This window comes from Plecotus auritus, assembly GCF_963455305.1.
Source record: "Plecotus auritus genome assembly, chromosome: X".
Classification (NCBI taxonomy): domain Eukaryota; kingdom Metazoa; phylum Chordata; class Mammalia; order Chiroptera; family Vespertilionidae; genus Plecotus; species Plecotus auritus.
This window is the reverse complement of record NC_137784.1, coordinates 83,915,214-83,939,473: the sequence shown is the minus strand read 5'-3', so window position 1 is coordinate 83,939,473 and position 24,260 is coordinate 83,915,214. Positions and strand designations below refer to the sequence as shown.

Sequence of the window (24,260 nt, the reverse complement as noted above, 5' to 3'; positions counted from 1 at the left end):
TAAGTCCATCTGATCTGATGAGTCATTTAGGATTGCTGTTTCTTTGCTGATTTTTTGTGTAGAGGATTTATCCAGTGATGTCAGTGGAGTATTAAAGTCCCCTACTATGACTGTATTGTTGTCGATCTCTCCCTTGATATCTTCCAGGAGTTTTTTTTTTTAATGTATTTGGGTGCTCCTGCATTGGGTGCATATATGTTTATCAGGGTTATATCCTCTTGTTGTATCAATCCCTTTAGTATTATGAAGTTGACTTCCTTATCTCTTGTTATGGCCTTCACTCTGAGGTGTATTTTGTCAGATATAAGTATTGCTACCCCAGCTTTTTTTTCATTTCCATTTACCTGAAAGATATTTTTGCATCCCTTCACTTTCCGTCTGTGTGAGTCCCTTGTTCTGGGTCTCTTGTAGACAGCATATATATGGGTCTTGTTTTTTATCCATTCAGCCACTCGATGTCTTTTGATTGGAGTATTTAGTCCGTTTACATTTAAAGTTATTATTGAAAGGTACTTATTTGTAGCCATTTTTATTTTTTGTGCCTGTGTTCTTTCTTACCTTTTTATTTCTTCTTTTTACACCAGTCCTTTTAACATTTCATGCAATGCTGGCTTGGTAGTGATAAACCCTCTTAGCCTTTCTTTTGTCTGTGAAGCTCCTTACTTCCCCTTCAATTTTGAATGATAGCCTTGCTGGGTAGCGTATTCTTGGATTCAGTCCCTTGCTTTGCATCACTTTGTAAATTTCCTTCCATTCTTTTCTGGCCTGATGTGTTTCTGTTGATAAATCGTTTGATAATCTAATGGGAGATCCCTAGTACGTAACTTTCTGTCTCTCACAGACTTTAAGATTCTCTCTGTGTCCTGAACATTTGCCATCATAATTATGATGTGTCTTGGTGTGGGTCTTTTCTGGTTTATCTTGTTTGGGACTCTCTGTGCTTGTGTGACTTTTTCTTCCCCACATCAGGGAAGTTTTCTGACATTATTTCTTCAAATAGTTTTTCTAACCCTTGTTCCTCTTCCTGTTGATCTTGCACCCCTATTATTCGTATGTTGCTTCATTTCATGTTGTCCTATAGCTCCCTTATGCTCTCTTCCTGTCTTTTAATTTTTTTCTCCAATTGCAGTTCAGTTTGGGTGTGTTTTGCTTCCCTGTCTTCTAATTTGCTAATTTGGTCCTCCGCGTCTCCTAGTCTACTGTTGAAACTTTCCATGGTGTTTTTTATTGCAGCTATATCACTCTGCATTTCTTCTTGATTTTTACATAAGTTGTTGATTTTTTTCATCCATCTGGTTTATGAACTGTATGACCCTTATTCTCAATTCTTTTTCTGACATATTGCACACCTCTGTTTCACTCAGATCCTTTTTTGGTGCTTCCTCCTTTTTTTAAAAAAAAATATTTTATTGATATTTTACAGAGAGGAAGGGAGAGGGATAGAGAGTCAGAAACATCGATAAGAGAGAAACATCGATCAGCTTCCTCCTGCACACCTCCTACTGGGGATGTACCCACAACCAAGGTACGTGCCCTTGACCGGAATCGAACCTGGGACCCTTCAGTCTGCAGGCCGATGCTTTATCCACTGAGCCAAACCAGTTTCGGCGATTCCTCCTTTTCTTTTGGAGGTTTCTTTGTCTACCCATTTTTGATCTCACCAATGGATCTAGATGTCGAGTCGTGCAGGGGTTGCTCCTTGGGTGGCAGTGGTTTCTCAGGCTGCAGTTACTCCTCGGGCAGTCATGGTTGTGGCTGCTCCTCAGTTGGCAGCAGCTCCTCTAGTGGGTGCTGTTCACAGCAGTGGTGACTCCTCTGGCTGGTGGGGGGAGTCTGCTTGCACAGCTGCTGTTCCTCAGATGGGGGTGGGCTGATCACAAAGCTGCTGCTCCTTGGATGGGGGCGGGTTGCATGCAGCTGCTGCTCCTTGTACGGGGGCCAGCTGCTCACATGGCTGCTGCTCTTTGCACAGGGGCGGACTATTCACGTGGCTGCTGCTCCTTGGATAGGGATGGGCTGCGCACTGCTGCTGTTCCTCAGATGGGGTGGGCTGCTCATGAGGCTGCTGCTCCTTGGACAGGGGCAGGTTGCTTGCAGGGCTGCTGCTCCTTGTATGGGTGTGGGCTGCTCACACAGCTGCTGCTCCTCAGATGGGGGTGGTCTGTTCGCGCAGCTGCTGCTTCTTGGACGGGGGACAGGCTGCTTGCGCGGCTGCTGCTCCTCGGGCGGGAGTGAGCTGCACGTGTGGCTGCTGCTTCTTGGACGGGGGCGGGCCGCTCACCCAGCTGCTGCTCGTTGGATGGGTGCAGGCTGCGTATGGCTGCTGCTTCTTGAATGGGAGCAGGCTGCTCGTGGAGCTGCTGTTCCTCGGACGGGGGCTGGCATCTCACAAAGCTGCTGCTCCTTGGATTGGGGCAGGCTGCTCATGCGGTTGCTGCTCCTTGGATGGGGGCAGGTTGCTTGTGCAGCTGCTTCTCCTCGGACAGGTGCAGGGTGCGGGCTGCATGCAGCTGCTGCTCCTCGGATGGGGGAGGGCTGTGCAGGGCTGCCGCTCCTCAGTTGTGGTTGGGCTGCTCGTGCGGCTACTGCTCTTCAGACGGGACGGGCTGCTCACGTGGTTGCTGCTCCTCGGATGGGGGAGCGGGCCAGTCACACAGCTGCTGCTCCTTGGACAGGGGAAGGCCACTTGAGGCTGCTGCTCTTAGGCCTGGGGCAGGCTGCTCACGGGGCTGCTGCTCCTTGGACAGGAGTGGGCTGCTTACATGTCTGCTGCTCGCGTGGTCGCAGTGCCCTGCACTTTCTCCAGGGGTCCTCTGCCCTTCCCGGCTGCAAATTGTCTCACCAGCTGAGTCTCCTTTGCCAATTCGGGTTGGATGTTATTTGTTTCAGCTGCTCATTCTATTTGCTCCGGGACAAGGCTCGGGACACGTCCGTCTATTCTGCCGCCATTTTTCCCTCTCCAACTTTTGATATCATCATTGGAATTCAACATCCATGTGGTGATAAAGAGTCCCCCAACAACTGCTTCTTCCTCTTTGCTCAGTCATTCCATTGTCACACCTAGACTTTGGGCTATCATCAGATAGTGTACCACCTTCCAATCTCCCTTGACAACATCCCACTCTACTTTTTCATCTGTCCTACCAGTTTACCTTCACAAGGACTCCTACTGTAGAAATAGTCAAAACACATTATGATCACATATTCACTTCCCACTTGGTATTTATTTTTTCTGGAAATCTCTTCCTTCATTCTTTTTAGAGTTGAATCTTAAACCTTCAGGTCTCAGCTTAAATGTCACCTCCCCAGAGATCTCTTCCCTAAGCACTTACCACTAATTATTCACTTTCTTACTCTCCTTCAAGCTCCTTCTTATCTTCACTTTCCTTCATATCCAGATTAGAGCGCCTGACCTATCATTATGATCATTCTTTTGCAAACACCTTCAACTCGCTTACTTCCTCTTCCTCTGTTATACTCACCTTGCAAAACCTCACTCCTTGATGGACTCAACCATATGCATTTTCCATGCCTGCATCTGAGTAGCTGAAGGCAGCTGAAGAAAAACCTCAGAACTGGATAGATGGCTTTCACTGTATATTCATGGTCTCAAACCTGGTATGGGCTCTCAATGCTGTCTGGCTACCACTTTCTCACTCTCTGAAATGACTGTTTCATAGATCCTCTTCTCACCTTGACCTTTCTCACCTTCCCATTTGTCCCAATAAGCCTCAGCTAATGACCTTTTCCCATATGTTAAAGCCATCAAATGAGAACTCCCTCATTTGACCATCACCAAATCTACACTCTACCCTGTCTGTATCTGTACCCATGATTCCTTTTTCCCTCCTATTAAAGTGGAGGATCTTTCTTTTCTTCTATCAATGGCAGATCTATTCATTTATGCTCTGGTACCATTGTGTTGCATCTTCTCAAGGATTTTGCTCACTTGGGCATTCACCCTCTTCCCTAAATGATCAATCTGTTTACCTCTGCAGAATCATGTCAGCATGGTGAGGGAAATAATTTATCCTTAAGAAAACAAACAGAAACTACTTTCCTCCACTCCACACTCCCCTTAAACTGCTCCATTGTCCTGCTCCCCTTCACAGCCAAATTGTTCAAGAGGTTTCCATGCATTATTTCCACTTCATTTCCTACTTTCTCTTCAAACCACTATAATATTGCTTCCATATCTATTACTCTACAGAGTCAATCCTGTTAAGGTAACCAATGATCTTAAGGTCATCTCTCAGTCCTCATCATATTCAACTTCTCACCACTGGTTTTAGACAAAGTTGACCACTCCCTCCTTCTTGGAATGCTCACCTATGTTGGCTTCTGTAACTGTCTCCTGACTCTCCAACTACATTTCTGCCCAGTTTTTCTTATTCTCCTTTGTGGCTTCTCCTCCTCTACTTAATCATTAGATACTGAAGTTCTTCCCAACTTAGTCCCAGGCCTTCTCTTCTTTCTCTACTCTCTTTCCCAGGTGAACTCATCACTCTCTTGGCTTTAAATACAATCTACATGCAGACAACTCCCAAATTTGCATTCTACCCACACCTCTTCTGCATGTTCTCAAACTCCTATATTCCAGCTACCTATTCTCTTATCTCCAATTTTATGTCTCGCAGGAATCTCAAACTTAACATGTCCCAAACTGAACTCTTGTGTGTTTTTTTTCCTCTTCAAGCCTAGGCCTCCCTCAGACTCCCTCATCTCAGTACACTATCATTTCCTCAATGACTCAAGCTAGAAAACCAGAGTTTTTCCTGAGTCCTGTTTCTCCCTTTCCCTCACCTACCACATTTGATGTTCCTGTAAGTCCTCACAGCTGTTCCTTCAGAATTTGATCAACACTCTGCATCTGCATGGCTATGACCCAGTTCAAGCCACCATTATCTCTTCCTTTCATTGCTGTACCAGCCTCCTTTCTGGTCTCTCTGTAGCCACTGCTGCCCCCTTCTAATTCTGGTCTCTTTAGATACTGCAAAAGTAGAAATCAGATCTAACACTCCTACTTCAAACCCTATAGACGTTTCCCAAGTGAAGATCATCCAAACTCTTTTTCCATGGCCTCTCTTTGCCACACCCCTCTTATGATGCTCTTTTGCTTGCCTAGAACAATATGACCCCACTGGCCTCCTTTCAGTTTCTGAACACATCAAGCTCTTTGCCACCTCAGGGCCTTCTCACTTGGTATTGCTTTTTTCCTGGAAACCTCTTTTCCCATTCTTCATGTGACTGATCTTTCATCCTTCAGGATCCACTTAAATATCACCTCCTCACAGAAGTCTTCCCTGAGAACTCTTCTGTGGTTTTCCCTATTCCTGTAACCTATTCATTTCTTCCATGAGACTCATCATGATCTGTAATGATATATTCATTTATGTGATTATTTGGCTGTAAACCCCACCAGAGTATTGACTATGTCTCTCTTGTTCAATAGTGTATCTCCACCACCTAGTATGCTACCTGGCACAAAGTAAGTGCTTAATAAATATTTTCTAAATGGCTCAGTGGTTGCATGGATAGGAGTGATTTTGAGACATACAAATTAGAATCCTCAGGCTATTCCATACAAGTCATTATCAAATGCCTACTGGGTTCTATCTCTGTGAAAGATGGGTTTCTGGCTGAGGAGTCTGGTTGGTGAGAGAAAACCCCTCAACATCTCTGGCTAAAGATAAACGTTGGGAGAAAATGGAGCAAAAAGAAGAGTCCAAGGAGGGTTACAATCTAAGAAGAAATGGGAGCTAGAATGGTTCCCATCCTTTTATGGATACCAGGGTGGGAAATCTAACAGATATTTCCTATCCGGGAAAAAATGTTTCTTTAAAGGGCAAGCTACTTTTCTTTCAGAATGACCAGAGGCTGGGGATGGGGTGAGGGTCAGGATAACTTCATAGTCCTTCCTAGTCCTGAACATCTCTGGGTAGACACGGGTGCTTTCCCTAGAGTTACCTCTCTCTTTCCCTCCAGGTCTTCATGATCATGCAACTTCCTCCTCAGCTGAACTTGGAGAGGCATCTTCTGGAAAACCTGCTGGCATATGATTCATTTTCTGGTTGTCCAAACAGATGCTCTTACCCAGTGGCCTTGATAGAGACACCTGTCTCCTGTTCTAGCAAGTCATAAACAGGTAAACCAAATCCACTTGTCCTTCCACAAATACTTGGGAGTCTGTGGTCACTTCACAAAACTCCAACCCCCATTATGCTTTCTGAGAGAACACTGCAGAGGACCTGCTTGGCAGTTGTTCCCTCCCCTCCCGAGTTCTCCCCTCAGGGGCTACATAGCCAGTAGACTCAGTCCCATTGTCTAATAGGCCCAGTCATGCTCCTAAACCCTGTATGCTAGGGCTGTCAGCCTGGTGACAGATGTGAGGGCTGTGCCAGATGTGAGGCTGATGCCATATGGCACTGTGGTTCATAAGGTCTGAAGCTGCTGCCACTGAGCTGTGACAGAATTAGTGGGGAGATCCTTGCATTTTATCCCCCATTCACCTGTCACTGGAAGAGGCAGTGAGGGGCAACTGTAGCAATGAAATATTCACAAGAGCTTGAAGGAGTTGTCATGTCACTCCAAATAGCCCTGGGCACCCCAGCCTCCACCCTCCACATACCACACCAAATATTTCTGAGGGAGGCAGAGACAGAGATTGTCTGAGCCAGAGCAGAAGAGATGAGAAATGGAGGGGAAGACAGATGAGCAGGAAAAGGGGCCAGAGAGAGCCAAGAGGGAGGGAAGAGGCAAGGCCAGGCAGAGAAAACCAGACAGAAGCAGAGAAATGGGACAAGAGCAGGGCCTTAGAGACAGTGAAAAAGAAAGGACGGGCTTGAAGAAGGCAAGCCTGACAGAGAACTTGTGCCCATCGACTCTAGCTTTTAGGAGACCCACTCCAGTGATTCTACTGTTCTCTAAATGTCCTTGAGCTGCCCTCCCCACTCAGGCTCCTGCTACTGGGAAAGGACCACATGGTAATGAGAGCCTTCTGGTATCAAGCTCTTTGGAGAGGAACACTGCAATTATGCCATACCAACAGCATGATGGCACCCTCTCCATTTCACAGTTGGGGATGTGACGAGAAAGGGGCAACTGAAGCAGCCTGATGAAGAGACCCAGGCCACTGTCCTGACGTAGGCTATATTCCCCAGCCACCATAGGCTATATTTTTTCTTGTGAAAGAGAAGGAGATCTACAGGAGAAAACAAGAAGATGAGAGCATTCCAGATGGCAGGAGGGAATGGTCATGATGGGAAAAGTGGAGTTGGCAGGTTAGGGAGCTGCAGGCCTGAATTCCTCCCCTTGGTAAACACATCTCTCTGAGGCGAAGCTGGGCTGCAGAGCTCAGGGACAGAATGCTAAGCCAGGAGAGAGTCCCTGGCCACCCAGCTCTCTCTCTCCTCTTGAATCCTAGCCACTAGTCTGCCAAGGGCTGAACTATAAACAAGGCTTGGAGGCTGGATAGAGAGCAGGTGTGGGCAGGAGCTGTTGGGAATATCCCAACAAGTAGCTACCTCCAGCAGCCAAAGACCCAGGGCTCAAACAGCAGCACTCTGGGGGCTGTTTGGCAGGCAGCGGCTGCACAGGACTCTGAGCAAAGCCTCCTGAAGCCAAATGAGTGCTTACTTGGCTGGCTGACTGTGTCATTTCCCTCTTCTCTGTGAGGCTACCAGGCATGGATGGCCTGGACTACAAGCCTGGGATGCCCCCAACTCCTGACTTTGGTCAAACAGCTGGATAATCTCAGAGTTGGCAGGGATCTTGGGAGTTATTTACTTCACTGTTGTCCACCCTCTATTGACATCCAGAAGTAGCAGGGGAAGGCTTTCTAGAGGAGGACTGCAGCTGGGCATTACAGAAGGGGCCACATTTGGGCAAGTAGAGAGGGAGAGCACTGAGAACAGGCCCAGAGACAGAAGGGGAGCAGGGGGGCTGTGGCAGGAGGCATGAAAACAACAGCCTCAGTGTGGGGGAGGGGCTGCTGGGGAGAGGTTAGCTTGGAAACAAGAAGTTGGAGCCAGCCCAGGGAGACAGTGAGTGAACCTTTTCTCATCTTCCTCTTCTCATGTCTGGCTCTGCTAGGGCATAACGTCCTCTTCCCAGAGCCCCCTTGGTAAGCTTGTGAGGAGAAAGGCAGTCCAATCTAGTCATAGCTGGACAGAGACAGGTACATCTATCCTGCTGTTTTGCCTAGATGCCCATTTTCCCCTCCTTGCCTGCAATCATGAAAGTACTATCTGAAGCCTAGGCACCATGCTGACCTCCTGTGAGGGTGCGAACAGGAGCAACCCTCGGCTTCTGCCCTGTGCACCATCTCTAAGCTGTCCACCCAAGAGTTGGGGCAGGGAAAAATCAGACTAAGAAGCAACTCAACAAAAGAGGTCATGTGAGCAGAGGCCTGGTAAACTCATGTCACGCCATTTGGAGGTATTCAGAGATGCCAACTATACCATGAGGACAATGAGACACCTTCTATTCTGCACAATTGCATCTTCCTGCTGAGAATGAGGAAGAAATTATAAGGTGTTTTCTAAAGAAAAGGTAAGATCCTATGGGATCAGGAAAGGGAGAGCAAAGTTGGTGAACACTCCCCCTAGGAATAAAAGCCAAGGGCAAGAGCAGGTGCTGAGTTATTATGTCAGAGGGCATGAATTAGTACCCAAACACTCATGGTGCTAGTCAGGACACCCTGTCTGTTTCCTGGAAGTGAGTAGCATTAAAATTGTCAACTTCAAAGGGCCTGTGGCCTTGTCTTTAGATGAGGATGGGGGTGAGGGTGGTAAGAAGACTGAATCCTACTCTGCAACGAGACTGGGGAGAGACAGGATTTAAAGGGATTCAAAAATGAACCCCAGACTTAACTCACTAAGGTAAGGAAAGCAGACCCAGGCCTTTTAGAAAGAACCAAAAAGGGTAAGGAAAAATGATCCCCCTCCCCCCAATCCTTAGTTTCCCAGAACATTCTATTAACCAGAAAAGCCCTTCCCCAAGCATTCAGATTTTTGCATTACAGTAATTATATTTTTTTAGTGATTAAAACCCACAGAGCTGGGACTCTTCCAGAATAATGCAAGCTCTGCTCCCATCTTCCTTCTTGTAAGGGGAACAAACAGGATAGTCCCTTGTTGTGAGTCACAGCCTCATTCCAGCAGCTTTTAGATTGCATTCATTCATATATGCAACAAAACTTAACTGAGCATCTACTATGTACCAGGCTTAGTGCTGGATACTCGAGATATGAAGGTAAATAGGCCCAGTCTCTCCCTTCAGAGAGGTGCAGTCTGAGGTAGGGGCAAGTATGTAAACAGACAAATATAAAACCATGTGTCAACTGGCACCGAAAGAGGCAGCAGAGGATGCTATGAGAGCACAGGGGGAGGCCCTGTCTCCTGCCCCCATGACCCCCAGAAGCAGAGTGTTGAAGGTGAATAGGAGTCCAGCAGACAGAAGGCAGGGAAGTACGTTCCAGTAAAGGAATGTCAAATATGACAGCAAAAATAAAGAAGATTCCGTAAAGAGGGAAACCTCTAGGTATTTAAGCCAATTAAATTAAAAGAAGAAATCATAGAACAGATTCAGGGAACATTTAAGGAAAACTTTCATTTCTGGTTGCAGGAGTGAGGACAGAGGACTTGTGTTAGCCACTGGCCCCTTTGTGTGGCTGTGTGAGATAATGCAGTGCATTTGGTGCACTCAGAAGAGGCTACAGAGATAACCAGGGACATAGCTCAGCACTGGGCTTACCAGTCACACATCCTATGCACCACTCAAAAGTTACACATGGAAGGCCCCCCTCTCACATCACAGAAGGAGGCAGGAAGGGTAGACGACCAGCAGATGCACTGAAATCCAGCCATGGTAATGAAGGCCAAGCCAAGAAGCTCACATGCGTGGGTTATGCCCACATTGAAGAGACTCCATGGAAGACAGCTCTATGATAGGGTTAGGGCAACAGTGGGAAATTACAAACAACCCTACTGCAGTACCAAATGTGAGCAGGAAAATCCCCTGGGGACATAGCCACATTCACAGGGGCCAGCCTGAAGAAAGAAGGGGTGAAAATCAATAGGCACAACAATACTGCTAATGTATCAGCTGCAGTTCCTGCTCATGATGTCCTGGCCAAGAAACAAGCCCCTTCCTCTTCCCCAGGAGGTGGAAAGATGGCTTTGCTCAGCATTGCAAGGCTCTAAAAACTTTTTTAGAAAGTAATTCCTAACAGGGATACTCACATAGAACCATAATGACAGATTAACAACTAAACGCCAGCAGACCAGACACTTGTCTAATTAATAAAATTTATAAAGCAGAACAATTTATTGATGTTACAGGCAGGGCATTTAGTACAACAACAAAACCCAAATCCATGCAGAATACTCTATGTTCTCTAGGAAGCCCTTTCTCTTACAATCTGCACAATCCCTTCTTTAATGCAAACGGATGCCCAGGAAAGGAGAAAACATTGCAGAGCTCCAGACTCCTAGAGCCCAACTGGGGAAGGCGATGGCTCAAGCTCTGCCTCTTGGACCAATCTGCCAAGGTTAGTTCCGACCTGGGCTTTACTAGTCTGGGCTACAATCCCAATTCTGGTAAGTTATTTAACCTTTTGGGCCTCAGTTCCCTCATCTATAAATGGGACTCACTATATCACATACTTCAAAGCACATAAAGATTAAATATCCAATGTTAAGTGCTCAATAAATAATAACTATTAGCAATTATTATTACCATTGTTCTGTTTAGGCACCTACTAATAATAGGACCTGCTGTTTTAATATAGCCCACAGGGTTTGCCTTTCTCCACAAAATGTAATGGGGATGATTTGAAAATTGGTTCAAATTTCTTTGGATCTTGGGCCAAGACTTTAGACTTACAAATTAAAATAAGTTTTGCTGTGGGGAAAGCAAACTCTATTTGACTACTCCATTAAAGACAACTTATCCTATTTCTAGTGGTTAACATCGGGGATGCTGAAGTAAGACTGGGTAGAAATCCCAGCTCTGCTTCTCAGTAGCTGTGGGACCTTGGGTTTTTTCACCTCTCAATTTTTATGTCAATTTCCTCATCTGTAAAATGGGGATAATACCAAGATCTACCTCACAGGGTTGTTGTGAAGATTAAATATGATAATAATGCATGTAAAGCAGGTAAAACTATGCCTGGCATATAGAAAGCACTGAGTGTATGCCAGATACTGTTCATACTGTATACAAAATCTTCTTATAAACTCACCTTTGTGATCTCAGATGCCCCCATCACTTGAATTTTACACAGCTTAAGAAAAGAGACAGGTATGCACCTGCATATTCCCACTTGCCAAGGTTTTCTTTTTTCTTTTTAAATAAGTAATGCACCACCTCATAGGGTAGGCTTGTTTCTCAGCTCAGGGAACGCTGATGCATGCATGTGAAGGCAGGCCAGCCAGGATGCTGCGGACCTAGAGAGGCTAAGGCACTGGGAGACGGTAACTAGAATGCCCCTCATTTTCCACACAGGGTTCCCTGCTGGGGATGAGGTTTGGGGGTGGGTGCGGGGCTGGCAGGGCCTGCTAGGGCTGGCGGAGCCTAGCCAAGCTGGTGGTTGCCTCTACTGCCCTCCAGGCTTCTAGCTCTCCTCGCTGCCCCCTCCAGCGGCAAACTTCCTGCTCACCCCGCCACTTTCCTATGGGCATACAAAACCCAAGCCCTGCTCATCTTGCCTTCCAGTTTCCTCTCGAGAAGCGCCACCAAGGGCCCGCAGGTGGCCTGACGACCGGAAGGGCTCTTTGGGAACTGGGAGTGGAGGTAGGGAGACATCAGCTCCTGAGGTGCCAACTCAGTCCATCCACAGCAGGCGCCAAGAGGCCTGTGCTAGCGCTACCCTGAGTCACTTTGAGAAGCCGGCAAGGACCTCGACACTTGGTTGCTGACCTCCTACCCCACAGATCCCAGCCTCACTTAGCCACTAGCCCCGCTTTCTGGCCCTTTCCCAGGTGAGCCCAAACCCGACTGCTCTGAGCGCGGTACTTACTGTCGGGGTCTCTCCAGGCCGCGTTCCCCTTGCGCTGCCCCTGGCTGTGCCCAGCGCCGAGGGCAGCGGCGGCGTCTGTAGGAAGAGAAAGATCACGCCTGCCTTAGAAACCTAGCCCCTGCTGTGACCAGAATCTTAAAGAAGGAGGCAACTGGCTCAGCCCAGTGCCTCGAACGAGGTGGCGAACTAGAGAGGTAGCTGGTAAACAGGGTATCTGCTGCCTCTGCAGGCCAGCAATCCACCGCGGAGGAGATTCTCCCTCCCCCCCTACACTGGACGGCCCCCCGCGGAGGATCCGGCAGCGGAGGAGGGAGGGCTCCAAGGACACAGACTGGCGGATAATCCAGCTACTGGGCATTGTGCTTTACATTCATTTTCTCACCCCAGCATCCTCCCCATTGTACAGAAAACAAAACCAAGGCTCAGGGGAGCAAAGCAAATAGCCCTAGATACACGAGCCAGTAATAAGAGGTAGGGCCAAGATTTGAAACCAGAGGGATCTCAAATTGGCCGCTGCCTGTCACTTTTGTGCTACCGCAAAAACACACTGGAATACCCGTGTCTCCACCTCCTGTTTTCCCATTTTTCTGGCAGGACCAGAGACAAGTGGCAACCCCTTGTCAGTGAGGCTGGGATCTGTGGCGTGGAGGTGGAGGTGGGTCCCTGGGATGCATGTGCCAGGCCTTTCAGGAGACACAAAGTGTAATAGGAGATAGTCTGGGTCCAGGTGCCATCCACGAGACAGGCACTGAGCCTGTGAGATCTGGGTTATGGTAGAAGGGTCAAAGGTGCGGTGCAGAGGCTCCTTCCAGGTACTTGAGTGAGGGTCCTCATCACCCTCTTTAAAGGATGAGTGGAAGGCAGCCTTGGTGGGAAATTAAGTCCTGTGGCTTCTCTGTGGGAGCTACCTCAACCTCCCTGCCTTGACAATAATACCTGTGAAATGGGTAAGATCTCTTCTTCCTTCCTGGTTAAAATGATGAAATAACGGAATATTCCTGCCTTTTTCTTCTGGTCATAAAATAAAAGAGCAGTTTCGGGACTTGTATTCTTCCTGCCTTGCCCCCGCTTATCCATTTATTTATTCATTTAGTAAATATTTATTAACATCTACTAATGCTAGGCACAGTGCTAGGTGCTGGGCACCACCGTGGTTCTGTGTGGGAGTCTACATGGGAGGTGGAAAGCACACAGGGCTGGAAATTAGGAAACACATATTAAGTTCTAGTTCTTTGACTAAATAGCTATGTGATCCTGGATGAGTCATGTCTTCTTTTGGGACTTCAGTTTTCTTGTTGGTCAAACAGGGCTAATAGCCCTAACCGGTTTGGCTCAGTAGATAGAGCATCAGCCTACGGACTGAAGGGTCCCAGGTTCGATTCCAGTCAAGGGTATGTACCTTGGTTGTGGGCACATCCCGAGTAGTGTGCAGAAGGCAGCTGACTGATGTTTCTCTCATCATGTTTCTAACTCTCTACCCCTCTCCCTTTCTCTCTGTAAAAAATCAATAAAATATATTTTAAAAAATCACACACACACAAAAACAGGGCTAATAACACCTTCCTATCCTACTTCATGGGGGTGTTTTTGAGGCTCAATGGAGATAATGGATGAGAAGGCGCTTTGAAAAGTATAAAGCCACTAGACAAATGGCAGGGATTAATCTGCTTCCAAGGTGGGAAGGGGCTACTGGGAAGTAAAGCTTAAAAGAAATCCTGTACTCTCCTAAATTCATTGCACTGAATTTCATCTTCCCCGAATCACTGATCCTGCACCTGGGCAAGAGTCTCTGCTCTATGAAATATTGTCCTCCCTCAACAGTGCCCATGACACCTAGGTTAGGACGACCTGGCCTTAAGCCAGGGATATTGTTTGGGGGACTTGAGTGGAACCAGTGGGGCAATCTTGGCTCTGGGTCTCTAATTCCTGGGAATACCAACATTATCCTCCCACCTGAGCCCACCTAAGTCCATGACTGCATGTGTCTGGGTGGAAACCACCTAAGGCTCCCAGAGATACCCCTTCAGGAAGCACAGGGCTCATGTCAGGTAGTAGAAGGTGGCCTTGAAGGTGGATGTTCTATTTTTTGGAAGCTAGGGGTTCTGGATTGGGCCCAGATAGCTGAGATCTACAACAAAACTAGTGGAGCCTCTGGAAAGGTCTCTAGCTTGCTCTGATCCTCTCTGCAAGCCACCCAAAACTGATCTACAACCTTAAATTACAGTATCATTCTTGCTATGCAAATGCAGCTTCAAGACAAATCCCCAAATTACCAGAACTCTTCCCTACCCTTTCCTACCCACTAGCCTCCTTCCTTTCTTTCCCCCTCCCCATCAGATTATAACCCTGAAGTCCCTTTGATATAAAAAATGCTAGAGCTCATGCAAAACAGGGAGGGCTCAGGAGCCTGCACACCATGGCCAGCCAAGCCCAAAGCTGCACTGCACAGCTCTGGAGTTATACTAAAATGGTAGTCAGAGGCAGTGACAGAAAGAAGCCCAGCTGTGGGCCAGGGCATCTTCAGCCAGCAGGTCCCTGGGGGAAGTGCAGAACAGACAGACTCTACACCCAGCCTCCCTTGGCAATGTCAGAGACCATTCATCTTGCTGCTGAAACTCCTCTCAATGTCTTCATAGATTCCCTTGTTGCATCCATCTTGCACAGGCTGCTCCTTTTAATAAGTGCCCCTGCGGCCACTGCAGACAGCCTGATGTTATCCTTCACTCTCCTGCCCTTTCTCCCCAGTGTGGGCCACACAGCAGTGATTGAGGCCTCCCAGATTATAGTACAGTCTCCTGGGGAAATGCTTCCTATGCGCGCTCCAGCCATGGCATAATGAAAGCATTGGGTGTGGGTGTATCAAATACCCCTTCCTTGCCCCATCAGGGCCCTGGATTCAGATTCTCACCCTGAGTTCCCATGCCCACCTTATCCTGCTCTTCTTCCCTGGGCCAGCTGCTGCTGGTGTCCCTCAGCTATATAACCCGAGTCCAATTTGCAAAGCTTTTCTCTCAGTGATTGTCAATAAATTCCCCATCTCTATCCCCTTGAAAGACTAGATAGCTTCAAGCTCCAAAGGAATGAATCATTGATGGTGAAATTTCAGGCACAATGACAAGCCATTGAGGAAACATATTTGATCATATCATGTTTACCTATGTGTAAGGCTGGCCCTGGGGATATTCTGGCATTTTCCCTTGACTATAATGAAGACTTGGAATAATAGCAAAGAAAGTAATAGACAATACATCAGGCTGGGAGTAGGGACCTGGTGGCTGAAGGTGCCCTGGCCCACAGCTGGGCTTCTTTATGTCGCTTTCCTGCTTTCCCCAGTTCTGGCACTAATTATATATAAGGCCTATACTTTCCCTTTCTAGGCCTTGGTTACCCATATGTCAATAGAGAACACTGGATTAGCTGATTTCCAGAGCCCCTTCCTGTTCTAATAGGCTCATATTCTAGGGTATAAGACACTGAAATAGGTTGATGTTCCCTCCAGATTGGACCCCCATTCCAGGACACTAGGCATGGCACTGTGTATGCATGGGAGTTAGAAGGGTATGAAAGGTTGGTACTATGGGTATGAGCCTGGTGCTGCTATTCAACAATTGTAGTCAGTGCCTGACCCACCTTTGCTAGAGAACAGCTGAGAGAGTTGTTCATTGTCTCTCATCCAATCTTGCAGACAGGACTCTTCAGGTCCCCAGCGGTTAACTATCTACCTGCAAATTCCCTATACCCTCCAGGACTGATTCCAGCTGTCCCAGGATCAGGCCTGACATTCCACATGAACACCTGTGCCACCATCACACTTATTCAGATCTGACATTCCTGACTTAGTTATCAGTAAACAACTGCTAACCCAAGACCCCCTGAATGCCCTCCAACTGTCCCCAGTGCCTTCCAATCCAGCAACCAAAGGGTTAATGCCTGACCCTGTAGGGACCCTCCAGGACACTGCTCTAGTTCTAGGGCCATTTCTTCCCAGGCCATATCTCCCTGAAGATTTGACTAGGACTTTCTGAACTGATGTATGCCCCATGCTCTGCCTCTGAGTCAGGTGGGCCCTGATTATTTCATACAAGGAAAGAAAAGAAGGCAGCAGGGGATGGGGGCTGGCTCTGTAGTTAGCAGCAGCTGTCCTGTGACCCTTTGCCCTGCAGTCTGGATCCAGTTGACAGAGGATGACACCACTCTTGTCTGGCCAGGCAGGGCACTGATTCTGTGCCCCCCACTGGTTTTCCCCACCAAGGGCTGTCAGGTGCTTAGTCCTGCTCCCCAGGCTCACAGAGGATACTTACCACCATTTTCTTTCCCTCCTTCATGGATGACCCCTTCCCTTCTTCTCTTAGCCAAAGCAATCCTCCCTAGCATTGAAAACTCCCCTCACTTGGTCCCTGTCTTCCTCTCTCTGCTATTCTACTTCCTTTTACCTGCCAAGGCCTAACTGTTCCAATGGGTGCTTTGCCCCTGCAGTGCGAATGTTCTGTTCTCGCTGGGCCCTGTATTAATTTGCTCTCATTTGTGAGCTGCTTTGTTAACATGCATGGCCTTTTCTTGATGTGTAGTGCTCCCTGCTGCCTCTGTTACCTCCCCACCCACACCCTCCTTAACTTTGTAATAACGGGCCATCCCCTGTGGAGAGGGGGTTGGGCTTTTTCAAAGCCCTTTCTTCTACATGCTTTAGTAGTTCAGTACATCCTCATAACTGCCATAAAAAAGGCAGGTGTGATTACTGATTGCTGTGGGATGGGTGAGAAAACCAGGGATCAGGGAAGTGAAAAGATCAGTTTATGCAGATAGATACTGTGTGATGGCCAAGCAGGCCTAGAATGACAGGTCTTTCCCATAGTACCCACATGCTTATGGCACTCCTCTTTGGCACTGCCCTTTAAGGCCCCAATGAAGTCCTGAGAAAACTGCATGCATGCACACATACCCATATGAAATTTTGTTTACAACTCTGAGGGTTAGGTCCCTGCACTGGTATTTTTTAAAAGTTGCTCAGGTGATTCTAATGTGCAGCCAGGGGTGAGAACCACTGCTTGAAAGGAAGAGGTAAAAATAATAGATGAAAGCATAAAAGCTTTAGCAGCTGAGAACTTTCTTAAAAGTCTTGGGCGCCCCCCATAGGAACTGAAGGTAGAGTAGGATGTGAACTCTGTCTCAGTTTCCTCCTTTTTGCCTGAAGGAGATCATTCTGAAGACTTCCTCAGCCCATCCCAGCCCCAGCCTGTCTTTGTAAATCAGTCAGCACTGGGTTTGCTGTGTGAAGGGAGTATAAAGAAAGAAATTTGGCCTTAGCCGGTTTGGCTCAGTGGATAGAGTGTCAGCTTGTGAACTGAAGGGTCCTCGGCTTGATTCGGATCAAGGGCACATGCCTGGGTTGCAGGCTGGATCCCTAGTAGGGGACGTGCAGGAGGCAGCCAATCAATGATTCTCTCTCATCATTGATGTTTCTATCTCTCTCTTCCTCTCCCTTCCTCTCTGAAATCAATAAAAATATGTAGGAAGGAAGGAAGGAAGGAAAGAAGGGAGGGAAGGAGGGAAGGAGGGAGGGAGGGAGGGAGGGAAGGAAGGAAGGAAGGAAGGAAGGAGGGAAGGAAGGAAAGATGGAAGGAAGGAAGAAAGGAAGGAAGGAAGGAAGGAAGGAAGGAAGGAAGGAAGGAAGGAAGGAAGGAAGGAAGGAACCGCAGTCCCCATATATACATGCTGGCCAATTGCTCTGTGCTATTTTTAGTATCTTCTGCTGGCAAAGATGGAGCTAAATTTCCCTGAATAAGGCATGGAATAAAGGCATGGGGTCTCTCTGAAGTTGAAGGGTAGAGCCTTTCATGCCAGTCACCTAGAAAGAGATGCTCCTCAGGTAAGAGACTGGAACATAATGATCATCTTAATAGCTATCATGTGTTAATCACTTACTGAGTGACAGGCATTTCACTTCTGTGACCTCATTAATCCTCATACCCTCTGAAGTAGGTATTAATAATATCCCTATTTTGTATATTAGGAAACTGAGGCTCAAGAGATAAAGTTATTTATGCAAAGGTCTCTGAGCTAAAAAGTCAATGTATCTTATTTGGCTTGCAGAGTGTTTTCAATTTTTTAAAAAATTCATTGCTAACACTTAAAAATCCTTTGATTTCATGTAAGAATCAGTATTTCTGGATTCTCTTTAAAAATCCTAGCTGGCAACCCTGAATGTGATTTCATGTAGGGCAGGGCAAAAGTCCAAGACACTGTATCCCCAGTGCCTGGGACAAGAATAGGTACTCTGTCAATGATGGTTGAATGAACTGGGAGAATGGGGTTGTGGGGAAGAGAAAGGTTCAAGAGGACATTCTAACAGCCACATTTTCTGGGGCTCCTGGCTACCAGCAGACCTCCTAAGTCTGCTTCTGAATGGCCCCCAAGTTCTTCAAACTAACATCACAAATTACCTCTTCCTTTCCTAGGCCTTTCATGAGGCTCACCTGTAACATAGCTGGGTGTGACTATTTTTGGAGCCTTCTCAGTATGCCCTTGTGCCTTGGAACAACCCTTCACTGTGACATACCCGTGAACTTCCATCCATCAGGCTGTTCTGGGGATCCCCCCAAAGCATTGACCATTCCCTGAGGGATCCCTACTGAGCATCAAAATCGAGATGTTTTGTGTCTCCATTTCCTTCAGGCCCTGCTTTCTCACTAGGTCTTTCTTCCCAGGCAATATACTTGAATCTCCTATGCCTCCATCCAAAGTGTATTTCCAGCACTGCGAGGCTAGCTGCAGAACTATTTATGTGTGAGTGGGGTTCCAGTGCCCCTTCAGTCACACCCCATAGCTTGTTCCCTAACTCAGGAGGGGATTTTTCTCACTTTGTAATAAGTACTTGTCTTTTATGAGAGAGTAGGCTAACTTAGCTAGGGTGAAATTTATATAATTGCCACCCTCCATTAACAATAATGCAAGGTAACCATGGAAGCCCCTGAGCCCTGCTCAGCAGTCTTCTTTGTCTTACTCCCACCAGTGTGGTCCATGTCACCATCTCTTACCCTAATGCAACTTCCCTGTCCTGTTTCCCAAGTATGTCAAACTTACGACATGCTTGCTGTAGACAATCTGAGTTCTTTTGCCAGGAGCAACCTGCCTGAGAGCAAAAATAACTTGAGAGCCATTAATGGGAAAGAGAATCTTTCAGAAAATCCAGATGATTCTAAAGCATTAACGGAACCCTTTGCGATCTTACCTCAGGAGCTAGTCTCATAAGTTGGCACTGGACCAAGAACTGCTAGGCACAGCAGCTCTCCAACACTGAGAGCACATGCCCTAGGACCCAGGATGTGCCAGAAGAGACAGGTGAGATCTGGGGAGCAGTGAGAATACCCAGGATGTGAACTCCCATAGAGTGCCAAGCCCAATGCCATATGGGTGTGCGTGTGTGCGTGTGTGCGTGCGCGCGCGCACACACACACACACAGATCCAGAAACACAGGAGGGGCCACATGTTGGCACAAAAACACCACCCACACTCTTGCTATAAGACCCACATGTGATTTGCCAACAAATTGCAAATTAACCTCCTAGTGAACAGATTAATGGTATTCATGGTAATTTACACTCCAAGTTTCATAGCAACAGACTTTGAGCATTCTGGTTGCATAAGAATTCAAGATTTTCAAGTTCCTGGAGACATTGTAATAATTAACCTGATAAGCCTATGCAAATAAGCCCCAATATGACACTGTCATTTCTGAATCCAATATCCAGGGTATTTGCCCAGAAGCTTGCCCACCACTGCTCCAGCTCCTTGGCTTGAGATGCTAAGCTGACAGATGCCCGTCTGCATTTGTCTATGCAAATGAGGCCCCAGAGCAGAACTCCCCATCAAATCCAGAAAGGGACTTGACAGTTACAAATTGTCCACTTACATGTTGACCAGAATGGAGTCAAGGCTTCCAAGACAAATGGGGAGAGGGCCCCAACCAATCTGCCCAGGACTGACAAAGCTATCTCTTTAAGATCCTTGGTTTCAGGACAAAAATTCCTGACTTGCATAAGAGTTTGAGCTTTCCACCTGAAGGTCAGGAAGAAGCCTCCTTGTAGCATGTTGCCAAGTACCACTAGAGTTTTTGTCTTTCCAGAAAGATCAGCTTCCTAAAATAAAATCGAAAGCTGGGGTTCCCTGTTTCTTCCCTGGGAAGGTGAAGTTTAATTGGCTCTATTTCCAATTTGTAACAACAACAACAAAAAATCACATCGGCCTATGGGCACAGCTTGTGTGCTTTTTCCATGGGTGGACAGGTTTCTGGGCAATAATGTTTATCCTTGGGGGTGGCCACTCCTCTCCACCCCAACCCTACATGGAGCTCCATCATCAACCTCCTTATTGTTTGATCTCTTAAACTGCCAGGGCTCACTGAATCCCCTGGTTAATCTGCCTTGTGCTTCCTGCTTTGCAGGGGACAATAATGAATTGCCAGGGAGGAGAGTATCATTGCCCACTGGCCCCACCCACTGCTGCTCCCAGGTTGACTCTCCCTAATGCCTCAACTGGTTGCTCTTGGTATTGCAGACCCAACCCAGATGGACTACCATCTGGAACTCAGAATTCTCCAGAATGCAAGGCCAGACAGGGTGTTGATAGAAGCAGCCTTACCTCTTGAAGAGCTAAAACTTGGAAGTGATAAAAAACTTGAAACGTATACCAGGGCCATTTGGTAATAACTATCTTTGTCTTCCTGAGCAACCTTTAGCTAAGTCAGGATTTGAGAAGCATTGGAAGGCCTCCTGTGCAGCTGCTGGCTTTCTCTCTGAATGCGTGAATTGAGCTATTCCAAGATGGTGCCTGTGGTCATTCTTTTGTCTACCTTCCTCTTCTCACCACACCAATTCTCCTATTCACCCAGCTGCCAACTCCTCTTCTTTGATTGCCAACAACATTTAGTGTCCACCATACTGGTCCCCACAACCGTGGGTCCCGGACCCTAGGGACTGCAGCATTATTGCAAGAGGGATGCACATGCATACATTTTGAAGCATTGCCCTTGAATAATACACAATAATGCGTTATTGTGGGTTATCTACACCATATCATCACCATCATTATCGATAATGCAAGATGATGATGATGATGAGAATGATGAGGAGGAGGAAGAGGAAGAGTAGAACAGCTTCTATGTGAGGTGCATTTACTACATACAGGGCACCTTACATGAGCTTGACATTCAATATCTCATTGACTCTGTAACATCCCTGTGAACTTGGTACTATTAATAGCCACATTTTGCAGACGAAGACACTGAGGCAGAGGCTTAGCAACTTCCTCAAGATCACATAGGTAATAATGTGTCAATGTCACAAATCAAACCCTAGCTGACAGATGCCAGAGAGTAGGCATTTAAGCACTTTTCTAAAACATCTATGTATGTACCATTATTTTCCAAACGTTAGGCAGATGTCATAATTATTAACAAAAAATTCATTTGTAAAACATCTTACATTCACAATAGTTTGTGGTCATCATGTGTTTCTCAAGCAACGTATACTAAGAGTAAAATTGCTGTCAATAGGTGTCCAGAATATGGGTCCTTGGCTTTATCCAGATTGGAAACTGTGGGCATAAAGAACTCCCCTTTCACGTCCTCTCACTAATGAAGTCACTCATTCTCTTATCTCCTCATCTTCTGTTTTAGCTCAGAAGACCTGTATGTCTCTTTAGATAGGACTGGGGTAGGGAACCATGTATAAAGCTATTTGCATATTCAATCATTCCTTAAACAAATATTTGTTGAGCTACCACAAAACACTGGGGATACTGCAGAGAACAAAGGAGATAAAATTTTCTGTCCACAGGGAGTTTTCATTCTAGTGATAAGCAAATAAACTGGTAAAATTATATGCTATTTTAGAGAATGGTAAGTGCTTTGGAGAAAAATGAATCAAGGAAATGGGTATGATTGGTTGCAATTTTAAATAGGGTGGTCAGGGAAGGCCTCTGTGAAAAGGTGTCACTGAGCAAAGACCTGAAGGAAGGGAGGGACTGAGCCTCATAGCTATCTGGGAAGAGCCTCTCAGGCACAAGGAATAGCATGTGCAAAGGCCCAGGGAGGTCAGTGTTGTTGGAACAGTTTGAGAATGTATATGAATAGTTGTGTGTATAGAGGTGGATTCAGGAATGGGCTCTGTCATTAGATCTCCAAGTGGCCTATGAGGGCCACCTTAACCTCGCTGGTTTGCAGGACTAGTTCTAGGCAAAATTGTGAGGCTAACATAGATGTCTGCCACTTTTCAACCCCCTCATTTTTCCTTTTGCCTCCTTAGGAACCCATTTGCCCCATTCCCTAATTTGGGGCCTCTGCCAGCACAGCCAATTCCTCAGCCTAAAGAATAAAGAGCACAATTTGGGAATCCCACACATCTGGGCTTGCCTCCTGGTTCTGCCTTTCTTTGGGTAAGTCACCTACGTCTTACCCAATTTCCTTAATTTTAAAATGGAGATAATCAGGTATTGGGAAAATTAAATGAGATAATACATGTAAAATGTTGAGCCCAGTGCCTGGCATATAGTTAAAATGCTCAAGAAACAGTATCTGATATTATTCATTCATACCCATTATAAACTATAGAGAACAATCCGTGTGCCTTGGGTCCCATGAAAGGCAAAGATTTCTTGCAAGAAAAGTTCTTGAATACATCAATTGTGGGTTGTCAAAAGAGAGAAAATAGGTACCTCTTCCAGGTGTGTTTGCATTAGCTATAATGTGATGGGCTCTGAATAGTAGCATTGCCAGCATCATTAAGTGGGTGGGAAATTTAACTGAAGCCTTGGATCTTCTGATCCAGTATGAGGAGGTGTTTTCATGGTCTCCTTCTCTCTTTACTCTGCTCCCATGGGAATGTTGGAGAGGTCAAAATCACCTTTCTAAACCCAGAGAGGGCAACTTCTAGGTTGAGGGGCTTAATGGCATATATCTTTTTCATTTTCACACAGCTCTAAGTATCACCCTGCTGCTTATGTCACCCTCTCTTTCTGCACTCTGAGCAGACAATCTTGGCCAGCCTTTGAAAGTGGCCACTGAGAAGGTGTTCATTGACAACCTCCAAGAAACCTTGCTGAGAGCTTCGGCCATGAGCTTGGGCATGTCAGCACCTTACCATACAGAATAGTTGTATGCCTGACAAGTTTCTTGAAAATCAAATTTTCACATATCAAAGCCTATTTTCCATTTAACTTTTAACATAAAACTGGAGATATGTTTCTCTGAGGAGAAAAAAATGGGGCCCTGAGATGCAATCAAAATCATGTTTATGAATGCAATGCAGTAACGCACTTGAAAATCACAAATATGAATGAAAAAAATGAGAATTTTCTTATAAAATATTCACAATGCCCCCAAATGAGCCTCAAGATATGAATACAAAATAGCTAGCATTATTTTGCTATTTGGCACAATAGCTTAAAGGCCTAAAAGAAAAACAACTGCTTAACGGAACAGAACACACTGGACTGAAAAGTTCCCGAACTTCTATAAAATTGCCTTTCTAATGTTCTACAGCAGGAGGCCATGCAACCTTCTTTATAGGCTTGAATCCTGAGCTCTAATCTGGCGAAGCTTTTGGATTTAAGAAACAAACAGGTTGATCTGGGCCAGAGAACAGATGAAGAAGCACAGCTTAAAAATGCCCCAGGAAATAACTGGGGATGGGGGTATAGGGAGACATTCAAGTAAGACATGAAACTTCTGAATAGTGAGGCTTTGGGTAACGTATAATGAATCAGCCCCAAGTTTGTAATGTTGCTTTGACTAACACCTTTCTATGGAGTTTCTGTACAATGAGAAATTCCTATGAAGGCCTTTACAGTCTTAGTATAGTCGTCCCTCAGTATCTCCGGGGAGACTGGGTCCAGGACCCCTTGCAGATACCAAAATCAGAAGAAGCTCAAATCTGTAGCCTATATGCAAATACTAAAAAATGGTGTAGTAATCGCATATAGGCTTCAGCAGTTGGGCCTACACATCACTTCATTCATGTAGATTCAGCATAGTGCTTGGCACATGGCAAATTCAAGCTTGGCTTTTTGAACCTTTTGGGGATTTAAAAAAAATATTTCCAATCCACAGTTGGTTGAATCCGCAGATGTAAAACCCGCAGATTTGGAGGCTTGACTGTATTTCCCCAAAGTATGTTGCAGGGAACGCTAATCTTAGAAGAGGCTCCATAAAGGGGTTATATGGACAAAAATGCTTTAGAAATGCCA

At 46.3% G+C, this 24,260-nt stretch overlaps 1 protein-coding gene across 9 annotated transcripts in view; it reads right to left on the bottom strand.

Annotated features, from left to right (window-relative positions):
* Positions 1-24,260, bottom strand: part of FRMPD3 (FERM and PDZ domain containing 3) — a 177,989-nt gene that overhangs the window by 110,174 nt on the left and 43,555 nt on the right. For 3 of the 9 annotated variants that reach the window (XM_080653054.1, XM_080653057.1, XM_080653058.1), the window contains one exon: positions 12,020-12,094. The exons of 3 other annotated variants lie outside the window; for them this stretch is intronic. The gene's annotated coding sequence lies outside the window, so the exon portion shown is untranslated. Of the gene's footprint in view, positions 1-12,019; positions 12,097-24,260 lie in introns of those variants that run through there. 3 more of the 9 variants (XM_080653060.1, XM_080653061.1, XM_080653062.1) reach the window with 2 other exon arrangements.